Raw genomic sequence first — 15,295 nt, forward strand, 5'->3', positions numbered from 1 at the left:
CAGGCCCCCAAATTTTGATCTAAGTATAGTTTCTATATGCAGTTACATTCTTCTAAAATATATAAAGATGAAATAAAGTGAAAACATTCTGGTTGTGATTTATATACATAGTATACAGTACATAGGGCTCATGTGCAGGACAAAACAAGAAAAATGCCTAAAAGTGATGCACAGATATAGGTTCATAGATTCATAGGTAGGTACTACGCTATCTGCCCGAGGACATTTATAAGCCTATCCAGAGTGTCTTGGCTTTCGCTGCACCATTTATTAATTAACTGAGCCTCTGTCAAGCAGAGCCAATGAAATGATCCCAGGGGTGTATTTTCTGTTACCCATCCACTCATCAAGACTTCTCTTGAAGAGTGTTAGTGAGGGGCTCTGCCTAATATAGTTAGGAATTTTGTTCCAAAGCATGGGGAGTCTCTGTGACAGGAATCTATCCCTCCAGCATGTTCTATTTATTGTGGTGAGGTTTAGCTCACTAAAGCGTGTGGCTTGCAGTGACTTGGATTTCTTTAGGTGGAGCATGTCCATCAGTTCTGAGTTGGACATGGCTTTGTAAGTCAGGCAGAGATCACCTCTGAGTAAGCGATACGCCACTGAGTACAGCTGGAGTTTTTTCAGTCGGGCTGCATAGGACATATGTTTGAGGCCAGTAATCCTCTTGGTGAGGTGCTTTTGTGCTCTTTCCAGCTGTTGGAAGTATCTTGTGAGGTACATCCCAAATGAGGCATTGTACTCTATGATGGCTCTGATGAGTGACGAGTAGGGGGGCACTATAACCTCTTTATTTCTAGATGTGAACCCCTTAGTAATTAGATGGGCCACATAGAAGGATTTCCTAACTACTTTGGCAATATGATTGTCAAAGGAGAGATTGCTATCTACCTGGGTCCCCAAATCTCTTATTACCTCTGCTGTATTAAGGGGGCTGCCACCTATGTGGTAATTCGTAGGTGTTTTGTTTTTCCTAAACGGGATGACTATGCATTTTTTGGCATTTAGCTTGAGGCCATGACTTTGACACCAGGTGTCTGTCTCAGTAAGGCCTTTTTGAAGGATGTCCATGTCAGTCGGAGAGTCAATTATGGCTCCCAGTTTGCAGTCATCGGCAAACTTGGTTAGCCATAGTCCTCCTGTGTTTGCCTGTACTTCTGAGAAATATATGCCGAACAGTAGGGGTCCCAGAACCGAGCCTTGCGGGACACCACTTGTGACTGGCTTAGAGTTGGACCTGGAGCCCGCTATTCTTACCGTGTGAGTTCTGTCTATAAGCCAGTTGGCAACCCATCTTGTGATGTAGGGGTTTATGTTCAGGCTGGTGAGTTTTTCTATAATACCCGAGTGAGGAATAGTGTCAAACTCCTTGGCAAAATCAAGGTAGGCTGTGTGAACCACCTTTCCCTCGTCTATGGCCTTGGTGACTGTCTCAAAGAAGTCAACCAGGTTTAGTAGGCATGATCTGCCCTTAACAAAGCCGAACTGGGTCGGGTCAAGTGTTAGGAGGTTCCCAATGTCTTTGTTAATGAGTTCCATGATAATGCACTCCATAGCCTTGCAGACCAGACTAGTCAGGCTTATGGGGCGATAGTTACCAGGGTCAGTTGTGAACCCTCCTTTGTGGAGTGGAATAACCATTGCTGTGTGCCATTCTATGGGCATGTAGCCTGTGGAGATCCTGAGGTTGAATCACGTGTTTAGGTGGGGGGGGTTAGTTCCTTCTGTAGTTCGTGCAAGACGCAGCCTGGGACACCATCTGGCCCCAATGATGCTGTGTTTTTGGCATTTGAAAGGGCTGTTTTCACCTGTGCTTCTGTGATTTTCAGGACACTACACTTTTCCGGTATTGTTGTAGGCTCTTTTGAAGGTGAGAGGGAGGTGAAGTTTGCACTGAATCTATCTGCCAGGATGTTGGCAATATCAGTAGGTTCAGTATATTTTGTGCTATTTTTCACTAGCTCAGAGCATATCTGCAAGTTGCCACTTAGAGTCTTGACATAGCTAAAGAAGGCTTTGTGGTTATCTTTTGGATCCTTGGCTATTTTTCTTTCTAAGTTAGCCTTGGATGATTTTATGAGGGACCTTAATTTCTTATTAATACTGATCAGGGATGTCTTTCTTTCTTGGGATTTGCTTTTTTTCTGAACTAGTTTTCTCCTTTTGTTGTATAACCTGTTTATGGCAGGGGTCCACCAGACTGGTTTCCTTCTCTTAGGGGAGTGAGTCTTGGTTTTGCTAGGGATGGCATGATCCATGCATCCTTGCAGGTGCTCATAGAGTGCAACTGTAAAGGATTCTGCATCTTGGGCAGTGTTTAGCGTGGGGGCTGTGAAACTTACCACCTCTGCCTTAAGTAAGGTGAAGTTTGCTTTAGAAAAGTTTTTTACTGTGGTTTCCCTGGTTGGTGGTGGTGTTGGGGTGTGGACATCCAGGGTGATTAGTTTATGGTCTGATCTAACCAGTGATGGGTTGACCTCTGGTACAGAACACCTGTCGCCCATGTTGGTGATGACCAGGTCCAATATGTTGTGGCCTCTGGTAGGGAAGTTTACCAGCTGATCCAGGGCATTTGAGTTGATAAATTCCAGGAAGCGCTGAGCCTGGGAGTTTGTACTCAAGTAATTTTCCCAGTTAATGGTAGGGTAATTGAAATCACCCAATATAAGGGTGTTCAGTAGGATCTTCATGTTTTCCAGTGACTCCAGAAAGGTGGAGTGGTGGTCCTGGGTCATGGAGGGTGATCTGTAGCAGGCCACAATTTGCATTGCAGATTTGCCTGATTTTATTTTCACCTTGATGATCTCAGAGGTGTCATGCTGTGCCACTAACCTGGAGGTGTGGGTATCCTTGATGAATATGGATACACCCCCTCCTTTTGTGTTTTGGTCTGTGTTCTGTGGTGGCCAAAATGTGTGGTATGAGTTGTAGCCCAGTAGTGCTGGAGTGCTCTCTGGAGCCTTGAACCAGGTTTCAGTTACTGCACAGATGTCGACGTTCTCCATACTTAGGAGTGCTTCGAGCGCATGGATTTAGAGATTTAAACTCCTGGTGTTGAGTAGCATAACCCTCATTTTTTTACTTGTGCTGTTTACAGTTTTCATCATCATTATGATATAATTACTGAAAAGCAGCTGTATCACTGCTCTCAAAGCATTCTGTTTAATAATCCACAGGCACATGATTAACCTAGCAAGTATAAGAAGGAATAACATAGTTTAGAGACACCTACATACATGCATACATGCATGCATACAGACACACACACATATATGCATACATGCATGCATACATAACATACAAATATTTCAGGAATGGACAATGATGCCCTTCTAGCTTGCCAATGTGCCAAAAAAAGAAGTTATGTACTTACCATAAAGTTCCATCTGTGTTGTCTATCTTCATTTATCCTTAGCAGATGGGTTTGGTTCCAATATCAGAACAAACTCTGCCATTACTACAGGTCACTCCAGCCAAAAACTCACGAGCTTCACCTCTACTCACAATCCCTCTCAATTACCTCTGAGTTTGCGGAAAGTATATAAACATATAAACACATATATACATACTTACATATATCTATCTATTTATCTATATATATGTAGAAGGGAAGCCCAGATGGAATTCATATCTACTGTGCTTGAAAAATCTTAATATTTCAAGAATATACGATCTGCTCCATCAAAAATTCTTTTGAGGACGGAGGATGAAGGGAGGGGAGTCAAGGAAAAATGAAGATAGACAACACAGTTAGAACATTATGGTAAGTATATAACTTCTTTATCTGATGTTGTTAATCTTCATTTTATCCTTGACAGATTGGACACAGTCCCCAGCTACCTAAAATCTTGGGTGGACTCATGGAAAGATATTCCTGAGCACCATCAAGCCAAAGAATGATCTTCCCCTAGAGACCAAGTCCAATTTGTAATGAGTGTTAAAGGTATGGGGGGAAAGCACAAGCAGCTGCTGCACATATATCATCCATTGAAGCTCTAGAATGGAAAACTGCTGAGGTCGCTTTAGATATTCTAGAATGTGCTTTCATGGGCTTAGGCAAGGTTAATTAATTCTTATCATAAATAAATGAAATACAGTCTTTCAACCATTTAGCCAGCGTTACCTTTCTGATTGCCTTACCCAACTTTGCACTGGAAAAAGAAGCAAATAGTTGACTTGATTTTTGAATGTCTTTTGTTCTGTGAAGATAGAAACATAATTGTTTATGAACATCAAGTAAATGTAAGGCATATTCCCCTTTGCTGGAATAATCTGGGAAGAAAAATGATAATTAATAATAAATTAATGATAATTAATTGTTTGACTGATGTTAGCCTCTGATACTATCTTGGGTAGAAAGGAGGGGGTTGTTTGTAAGAAGACTGTATCCTTGTGGAAAATCAGATAAGGAGGTTCAGATGATAAGGCCTGGATCTCTGAAACCTTTCTGGTGGAGTAAATGGCTACCAAAAACAGTGTCTTCCAAGACAAAAATGTCAGGTCATATTCAGCAGAGGGCTCAAAGGGAGAATGTATTACAGCCTGTAATACTAAGTTCAGATCCCAAGGAAGAGTTGGATCTTTGAAAGGAGGCTTTAACAAATGTCTGTCTCTTAGGAATGATTTACAAAGCCTAGGAGAGGCTAAAGAATTTTCTTCTAAACCATCCTGAAAATTAGAAATTGCAGCTCATTGTAATCTGATGGTGGAAGGGGAAATTCCAGCACTGAAAAGAGAGGCTGGAAAGTCTAAGATACACTCTGTGGAAACAGAAAAGGGATTAATTTGCTTTTCATGGGCCCAAATGGTAAATCTCTTCCATTTACTACAGTACAGTTTTTGAGTGGAAGGTTTATGAGGCGACAAGAGGATGTGCCATACTGGGCAGGAAATATTAGGATGCCTGGCAACATATGGAATTAGAGGAACTACACTGCCAACTTCAGGGTCAAAATGTCTGGGTGAACAAGACCATCAGAATGGGACAGAAGTTCTGATACTGGGTCCAGAATCCAAGGTTCTCAAATCAGATAAGGCCAAAGGAAGGGGAACCAAATCTGTTAAGTCCAAAAGGGTGCAATGAGGATTACTGTGCTTTTCAACCTGAGTGCTTTCTATAAAAATTTTGGAATTAGAGGAATTGGGGGAAAGCCATACAGGAGACCAGGGGCCAATTGTGGAGGGGGGCATCTCTGGGTTACTTCCCCAGAGGGGGAATCAAGGTGAAGTAATTGCCGAACTTGTTGTTTATGAGGGGGTGGGCAAACAGGTCGCAGGAAAGTTGACCCTATTGATGGAAGATCATTCTCACCACTTCTGGATTGAGAGATCACTCATGAGGCTGAAGGATATATCTGCTCAGCTTGTTGGCAATCACATTGGAACTCCCTGGAATGTGCATTGCTATTAGAAAGTTGTTGGAAGAGATCGCCCAGTGCCACACTCTGAGGGCTTCTTGACAAAGGGAGTAAGACTTGGTTCCACCCTGCTTGTTGATGTACCAAACTACTGACATATTATCTGTTTGAATTGCAATAGTCCCCTGAGAAAGAGCTGTCTGAAAGCCCTGCGATGCAAGAAACACCGCTCTTAAATGTGCAAGTTGGCCTCTAATGTGTACCAAGTGCCTTGGACCATTTTGCCCAGATAATTCCCCCCACTCCATATGAGAGGCATTCGTGGTGAATATGGCTGTGGGCTTTGGTAGAACAAAGGTATGACCATGGAAAATTTGTTTGGAATGCACCCACCAAAGAAGATCAGGATTTGGTTTGACAAGGGTTGGTGAAGGATAGACCACTAGAAAGCTAGTGGCCACTGCAGAATCCTTGTACAACACCTGGCTAAAGGTACTAGAGTCATTGATGGGGCCATCAATCTGAGAGCTTGCAAAACTAGTCAGGCTGGAACCCTCTTTCTGTGGGTTATCTTTTGAACTTGTACCACTATTCTTTGATGTCTCTCTGGAGGAAGGGATGCTATAGATGCTTGAGTATTTAGTAGAGCCCCTATGAATTCTAAATTTTGCACTGGCATTAAATGTGATATTTCGAGATTTACCATAATCCCCAGATGGGCACAGATATTGAGAGTGTAATCCCTTGCTACTATTAACTGATGCCAGGTCAAAGCAGTTATGAGCCATTCATCCAAGTACGGAAACACCTGGAATCCTTGAGTCACAAGTGAGCTGCTACTACTGCCATGAAGTTGGTGAACACCCATTGGGACTGTGTTGAGACCAAAGGGCAGTACTCTGAACTGGTAATGACTGTCTCCGAGCTGGAAGCAGAGGAACATTCTGGAGTGTTGGTCCATTTTTATATGGTAACATACATCCTGAAGATCTATTGAGCACATCCAGTCATTTTTCTTCAAAAAGGGAAGAATAGACTGTACCATGACAATCCAGAACTTTGCTTGCTGAGCAAATTTGTTCAGCACACTGAGATCCAAAATTGGTCTCCAGTTCCCTGTCTTTTTTAGCACTGAAAAGAATCTTGAGTAGGTTCTGAATCCTTTATGGTCTGGTGGGACTTCTTGGGTGACTATTTTGTCAAGCAGTTTTTGAATTCCTTGTACTGATGAAAACCTCCGATTATGTGGAACATCAGGGAGTTTCTTGAGCAGAGGGGGAGAGTGAGAAAAGGGAATTATATAACCTCTGGATATGATCCACTGCACCCAGGAATCTGTTGTTATGTTTAGCCAGGCATTTAGGTGCAAGGATAAGCATCCCCCAACTGCCTCTAGAGGAAGACAATTGGGCCTCCCTTCAGGAGCACTGGAAGTGCTTCCCTGGGAAGGAATCTCTGAAGCCTTGGTTTTATGAACCACCTCTGCCACAAGGATGGCATCTTCCATTTTGGTACTCCCCTACCCCTGGGGGAACTGCCTCCATGTGTGCCTTGGAAAGGCTTTTGGGATTTTCTGAACCACATTTTTCCACCACCACTTTGCTTCCTAGAAAAGGACCTCTGGGGGAGTGGAGAAATGTATGCCCACAGCAGAAAGGGTCTTACCATCCTTCTCACACCTGGATAAAGTCTCTCTCACTCTAGGGCCAAAAAAGAATGTTCCCTCAAAGGCAGCATTGAAGAAAGAAGACTTTAATGGTTCCACAAAGTCACATAGGCACATCCAGGCATGTGTCCTTATGGCTATGCCTCTGCCACTGCTCAGGAAGTCCCTTTGGATGTATCATCATAGACAAATTAGACACAGAATCCAGGGTGGTTAACTGTGAAGCCACTTTGTTTTGGACTCCCTCAGGGTGTTTGACAATTCCTTAATCAGATCCCATTGGAGTCTCTTCAAGTGTGCCAAAAAATTCAAGGACCTTATAGCAAAGGTCGATGAACCATAGACCCACTTCCCAAATCTGTTCATAGTCCAAGACTCCCTGTTGGGCAGATGGACAGAGGAACTCTCCTCAGTGAGTTCCCTTTAAGTGGCAGCCGTTATGACCATGGCATCCACAGATAACTGCTTGGCCCAGAACTGCTTATCCTTGGGGGCAAATAGTATTTTATCAGGTCTTTTAGGGATGGGCTTGATGGTGTCTGGAGCCTTCCACGCCCACTGTTAAATCAACTGAATGAGTTCATCAGTCGGTGGGGTTACGCAAGAGGCAGATAGGCAGGCGCTGAAAGCCTACAGATAAATGGCTTCCTCTGTGGAATGGTTTTTGGGACTTCCAGTCACCCCTCTGTCACTTCTTTTTCTGAGGGACCTCCTCAGAGGATAATCTGGGGAGGTATCAGAAGATAACAGAACCTGAGTCTGAGAAATCTGAGACTTCAGCACCCACTGTCCCAGTAGGGAGGCAGGAGGAATAATCAAGCTGGGGTTTACCTGTTCTGAGAGGGAAGGTACTGCCTGAGTCACAGCAAGTGAGAGGGCCCTCTCCATAGCCTCGAAGGTCAGTCCCCCTGAAGAGGAAAGGGAGCCTAGAACCAAGATAGACTGCCTCAGGACTGGGGTCATACCACGCTCTGAAGAACTGACCCTTGAGACAGTAGCCAGAGCCAAACTAACTCAAGCCAAAGCTCTGAGGAACAAGGATGGCTCCAAAAAAACTGGAGTAGAGACCTGCTCCCCTCCGGAACCAACAGGGTAGCTATGGATCCAGGAGTTCTCCGGTTCAGAAGCCACCAAAGAGCTCAGAGTAACTACCATTTCTGAAGATGTGAATAACTACAGAGCTGGTACAGTCGGTACTGGGAGATCTGGAACAGATGACTCTAAGACCTCAGAGGAGGTTAGAGGATGAGTAGTTAATGGGGTAAAATAAGTTTTGGTGCCAAGACCTGAGGGAGTCAGAACTGAAAGGGGGCCTGAAAGTCCTCTAGCCCATAGAATTTCATTCACCTGCCTCTCCACATCGAGTTTGGAAAGACTTTTGGTGGAGCAGACAGATGAAGAAGAAGGGGACTTAAGCTTCTTCAGAAAAACTTCTGGAAGCTCTCCAGTGAAAGGGTCAATAGAAGGTGATAAGTAGTCCAAGGAAATATGTCCTTAGTCATAAAAGGTGAAGCAGTAATGTTTTCCTGCACTGAAGCCTTTGAAGTCGAAGGACTTGAGATAACAATCGGTGCTGGAATAGTTGTCGGGGCCAGTATTTTAGAAGCAGAGGCCTGCAGTTCCGTAGGCAATTTTAGAACCAAGAGTTTCAATTTCTTCACTTTCAAAACCAATGGATAGGTCGGAACCAAGACACTCCTTTTTTTTCCTTTGTTCACTGAAGATTAGGACGAAGGGGAGGAAATGACAGTTTTTGCTTTGTCCACAGAAGTTAAGGCTTCATTAAAAGCTGAGGAAAGCAAACCTTTCAAAATAAGCTTATTGCACCTTTCAACAAGGGTTTGATAACTAAATGCTTGACAAATGCTGCAGTCTTACTGTAAATGGAGGGAACCCAGATAATAGATGCAGAGAGAATAAAAATCTGACAAAGTATCTTATGGCTGCACTTCTGGCATTTTTTAAAGCCAGAGGGGCCCTTACCCTTCTCAGCCATGCTAGCAAAAGGAGATATGGCTAGAAGACAGCCACTTACACTTACACTCACACCAAGGATTTAGAAAGTACTAGCAGAGGAAAGAGAAGATTTATTTATTGATCTGTGTTTTGTGCGACCCTTTCAAATGATGAAGTTAAATCTATATAAATTAAATCACAGCACAAATTTGCATTTATTTCTGTTATTATATTGTTATAGAACATCATGTTACAGGTGGTAATAGATCTGTTTTCAACATATGCATGCTGATAAATGGTTTCAAGTGCCAACCTTTCCAGTTCTTACAATAATTTATCCAAAATAACCTTCACCATTATTTTGCCACAACATGAAAGAAGACTTAAGGGTCTGTTTGACTCTGGGTTTGTCCTACTCCCCTTTCCAATAAGTTTAACAAGTGCATGTCTCTATTCTTGAGGAATCTCCACATATTTAAATGATTTGGTGAATACCAGATATAATGGTACTTTTGTGCCTACATCCTAATTTGCCTTCAAATACTTCCTTTTAAAGCTTGTCACAGTTTTTCTACGGAATGCATCACTCCAATTAGTTTTACATAGTGACTGTTTTGCTACTTCTGTATAGAGTGTTATAAATCTTCTATGCACTGGTTTAGATTTCAGTTTAACAGAATTATCTAGCAGTAATGGTATCTTTATAACCCTGTGATTACTACACATCTACTGTTGTAGAACATGACATGAAGTAGCAGTAATTTCTTTAAGAACAGTCCAGGATGTTCTATTCCCTCTTGTCACAGTTTTTCTACGGAATGCATCACTCCAATTAGTTTTACATAGTGACTGTTTTGCTACTTCTGTATAGAGTGTTATAAATCTTCTATGCACTGGTTTAGATTTCAGTTTAACAGAATTATCTAGCAGTAATGGTATCTTTATAACCCTGTGATTACTACACATCTACTGTTGTAGAACTTGACATGAAGTAGCAGTAATTTCTTTAAGAACAGTCCAGGATGTTCTATTCCCTCTCAACTGTACAGATTTTCACAGAATATCCAGATTTTTGCCTCATATTTTTGGTCCTTTTTTCATAAGACTGTGGTTTTCTGATAAATTAGAGGCACATTACTAAATACTGAAGATAGAAAATAATTATAGACATTTGAGTTTCAGACTTCATACCATTCAGAAATCTCATGTTAATGAAAAAAACCTGTTGGTCTATCAACTTTGTAAGTTTGTAAGAACAATATTTAAAAATTGTCCCTATTTTTGGTCCTTTGCCCCACTTTTATTTATGGCTTTGTCCAGATTTCTTGCTCTAAGAGGTTGGGAGGTATGCCTGGTAGTTTTTTTGCAATCTAAAGCAACTGTTGTTCCTGAAAATACAGTGAAAATAATTTTCATATTAATGTTGAATCAATATCATTCCAGTCTATTTCTGGTAAATTGATGTTCCCAGCCACTGTTATTCTTTCCTTCTGTGTTTCATACAATGAATGTATGAATTCCTTTAAGTCATCACCACTTGACTTTCATGTTCTTTATATTCCAACAAAAGTCAAATCTTAAATGGTTGTCTTTATTGTCACAGTTATACAATCTGCAGTATAGGTGTTATAATTGAACATGTAATTATTACAGGTCTGATAATCTTTAATCCCTGTTTTAACACCTACACCTGTTTTTTTATTAGAATGTCCGTTACAGTGAAAACATTTATATCCTGACAAAACTGGTTTCCAGACATTGTACTTTAACCATGTTTCATAAGCAATAACATCAATATTCTGAGAAAGTAGTAAATTTTCCAATACAAAATATTACTAGCAACCATCAGAGATACATCAAAATTCGATATCTAAAATTTTAAATTTTGGGCCTGGCAAAACTCCTGTCCCGTCTTTGTCAAATATTGCAATATAGCTGCTGCAAAAATTCTCTAGGTTTTGACAAGTGCACACCACCCTGTCTAAACATATATGTGCCCCAAATTAGGCTTAGATGCTATACACATTTCCATTTTTTTAAACAGGCCATTTTTTTATGTAGGCACTTGCCCCCCCAAAAAATATTTTCATTCAGTGATCTGACTCTCCTTTCTGTATATGATTTAAAAAAAATAAATCTTAACACCTGTAGAAACTTATGCTATCTACGATGGTTGTAAGTTCCCTACTAAGAATCAGAGAGTCCTTGCAGGTGAGATGATTAGTACAGCTCCATAATTCCTTACATTAAGACTTTCTAAGGACTTTTTCACATCCTGTATGTTCACACCTGTCAAGCATGACACTATTCAATGTTCATTATCTTCTCTGCAAATGGAAGTATCACCTCCTCTAATAACTGATTCTCCTATTACAAGTACATCACCTCTGACCACATCTGAAGAATCTCCAACCTCTAATTCAGTAATAACTGTTTTATCATTTGTTATAAAGGAACAACCTTCATCTCCATTAGTTTTAATTAATCCTATTATTTTTACATTTGCAAGCATACAATTCTCAACCAGATGGCATTATACTTCTACAGCTTGAGCCATGTTGTCAACGTCTGTCTTTCTTTCCTCTTTTATTTTCTTATAGTAGTGTTCTCTTCATTCCTTCCACATTCGGTTTTGATTTCTTCCTTTTCACCTTCCCCTTTTGTAAAAAGTATGCATTTTTCTGTAGACTGAAGGTTTTTCATGATGGAACAATGTTATCATTCCTTGTAATCTATGTCTTACATAACAAAGCAGTGTTCTTTTTATATGTATTCTCTTCACTTTACAGACATTAGTCAATGTCTATTTCTTTATTCTTATTTGCTGTGAATGTCTTCCTTCCTTTCTTTTTTTATTTTCTTCTACATGCTCTGAATCCTCAGATTGCTGCATACGTGTATCCTGAATTCCAGTGTTCTCATCGGTAGCATCATGTTTAATAGGGGCTGAGTAATCCTTACTGAGAACTGACACTTCCTTTCCTAAATGTATTCTCTTTGCACTTTGCCTAATAGGCTATCTTTGACATTTTGTTATAATGCATGGAAGTCTGCTACAAGGGCCAAAGTAATTGTTCTGTCAGTTTGTCAATATTAGTGCTGCCTACATTCCTATACTGGCATCACACCATATACAAGACACCCTTGACCTCTGAATATATACATATACACATTTATTCATACATGCATACATACATACATATAGAAAAAGCATAGCAGGAAGACAGATTCCACCAGCTGATCTTCACTTGCATCAAGAATCATGTGTGGAGAGGATCCAAGATGGCCCAGGAGTAGCAGATCTGAACTAAGACTGCTGGGATTTTACAACCTAACTGGAATGCTTGACAAATTTGGTTGTACATCGATACTAATACTTTTAAAAAAAGAAGTTATGTACTCACCATAATGTTCCATGTTTGTTGTCCATGATCTCGCCTTCATTCCTGCTGGTTGGGTTTGGAACTGAGCATCGGTTCTGACTCGGCCGCATACTAAAGCTCGAGAACTCTCACTGGCTCGAGGCTATACTATGTTCCATGATGCCTAGCGGTTGCTCCCCAGATCTTGTTTGAGAACTAACACTTGATTATAAAATCTCATCCCATAAAAACAAAAAGGAGTAGATGCACTGCCCCTACTAAACAGGTGTGAAGAGTCATGTACCTATAGCTAAGTCATAGTTCTTCTCGGGAGGGGGAAAAGAGGGTGGGTTGCAAGAATGAAGGCGAGATCATGGACAACAAACATGGAACGTTATGCTGAGTACATAACTTCTTTATGTTATGTTGTCCTATCTCGCCTTCATTCTTGGTGGTTGGGACAGTGTCCCCAGCCCCTCATCTTGGGTGGCTCAAGAGAATAAACTCTTCAGAACTGTGGATCCAAAGAAACTCCTGTTCCGGGAGGCCCCATGCACTTTGTAATGAGTAATAAAGGTATGAAGGTTGACCCATGTGGCAGCTGCACAAATTGAGTCCAAAGGGAGTTTAGCTTGGAAAGCAATACAAGTAGCCATGGCTCTAGTTGAATGATCTGTAACTTTGCCTGGCAGCTGTTTGTTATGCAGATTATAGACATAAGGGATAGTATCTGTCAGCCATTTCAATAAAGTGACCTTCGAAACTTCAACACCTTCCTTATTGTCTGAAAAAGACAAAGAGTTGGTCAGATTTTTGAAATTCTTTGGTCCTATGTAAGTAAAAATGTAGTTGTCTATGCACATGCAACTGATGAAGCTTGTATTCTGCCTCGTTGCCATTATTAGGGAAAAATACAGGTAATTCAATAGACTGGTTCAAACTGGCCTCAGGACAAACTTTGGTAGAAAGGAAGGATTTATTCTGAGGGACACTCTGTCTTTATGAAAGATTAAATAGGGAGGAGAAATAGAGCTTGCAATTCTGACACTCTTCTGCTGGAAGTAATTGCTGTTAAAAAGATTGTCTTCCAAGATAAGAACTTTAGTGGACATGAGGAGGCTGGTTCAAAGGGAGGTGAGGTCATAGACAATAATACCAAACTGAGGTCCCAAGGAGGAGGATGTTCTCTTAAGGGGGGTCTTAGAAGAAAGGTACCCCTGAGAAAGGCTTTACATAATCTATGGGACATGATGTTCGACTCCATGTCTCCTACATGGTAATTTGAAATAGCAGCTAGTTGCACTCTTACTGTGGCTGCTGCTGCACCTTTATCAAATATTTCTGTTAAGAATTCAAGAATCACAGATACAGGAGCTGTAAAGGGATCTATGTTGATTCTGTCTGCCCAATAAGATAACCTCTTCCATTTATTTGCGTAAAGTTTCCTAGTTGTATTCTTGTGTGATGAAACCAGAATGTGCTTTACTGCCAGGGATAAATCTGGAAGCCTGGCTAAGATGGGAAGTGGAGCAACCAAGCTGTCAGCTTGAGATTTTGAAGGGAAGGGTGGAGCATTCCTGACTGATGAGTCAGAAGGTCCGGCAATGGGTCCAGAATCCAGGGCTCCTCTAGAGGATGGGGCCATAGGAAGGCAAACCAAATTTGTTGAGGCCAGTAAGGGGCAATGAGAATTAGCTTGCAGCTCACGACTTGGCTTTCTGAAGTACCTTGGGTATTAACAGAAATGAAGGAAAGGCATACAGAAGTCCCGGGGGCCAATCATACACAAGTGCATCTCTTGATGACTCCCCCGGAGGGGGGACTAGGGCAAAGTGCCTGCTGCATTTGTGTTGATGGACATGGCAAAAAGATCGCAGCAACGCTGGCCCCACTTGCTAAAAATTCTGTTCGCAATCTTTTGATTCAGAGACCACTCATGAGGCATTAGGATTGCTCTGCTCAACCTGTATGCTATTACGCTGGATTTCCCCAGGATATGCTTTGCAGTCAGAAACTGTTGAGAAGAAATTGCCCATTGGCATACTCTTTGAGCCTCCCGACATAGGGTGTAGGATTTGGCTCCCCCTTGCTTGCTGATGTACCATACCACTGACATATTGTCTGTTTGAATTGCAATAGTCCCTGTTAGTAGAGAGCTGTGGAATGTTTGCATTTCCAGAAGCACCGCCCTCATCTCTAGGACATTTATGTGCCAGTGGTACTCATGTTCCTGCCAAGTCTCTTGGACCGTCTGTCCCAGATAATGCCCCCCCCCCCCCACTCTATCTGGGAAGTGTCCGTGACCACTGTGGCTATGGGATGGGAAGAACAAATGGTCTGCCTATAATTACCTGGTCAAAGATTCAATATGCTGATGACTCCACCTTAATCTGTACAGCCAAGAATATAGCCTCTCTTCACACCCTTACCCAAACTGTTTTTCAGAATGTTGAAAATTGGTTTATGCAACACTGCCTCCTCCTAAATCCCAAAAAAACAAAACGACTGCTTTTTACCCCTACTCATAAATCACCTAATCCTTTCTTCTCTATAACCTCTAACAATGGTACCAACATTACCCCAGGTACTTCAACCCACCTACTAGGTGTAACAATTGATAATCGTCTCAGCTATGATGAACACATCAACTCCACCATAAAATCTGTTTACAAAAAACTTGGCACCCTCTATAGAATCAAACCCTTCCTTACCCCTTCTGCAAGGAAAACTATTGCCCAAACCCACCTCATTTCCACCCTTTTCTATGTCTCTGTTTTATATATATATATATATATATATATATATATATATATATATATATATATAAAACTAACCTATCCAAAAACAACCTCTCTAAACTCTCCACCTGTTATAATAGCATAGCTAGATTCATCACAAGTTCCCCCTTTAAAACTCACCACTGCCTTAACCTCAAACAACTTGGATGGCTAGAA

The 15,295-nt window shown here is 41.3% G+C and overlaps 1 protein-coding gene across 1 annotated transcript in view; it reads right to left on the bottom strand.

The window, feature by feature from the left end:
• LOC122812125 (adhesion G protein-coupled receptor E1-like) overlaps positions 1 to 15,295 on the bottom strand; it is a gene marked incomplete in the record, with an annotated part of 2,110,064 nt that overhangs the window by 204,015 nt on the left and 1,890,754 nt on the right.

This window comes from Protopterus annectens, chromosome 9.part0 (genome assembly GCF_019279795.1).
Source record: "Protopterus annectens isolate FY-2018-M chromosome 9.part0, PAN1.0, whole genome shotgun sequence".
NCBI lineage: Eukaryota > Metazoa > Chordata > Ceratodontiformes > Protopteridae > Protopterus > Protopterus annectens.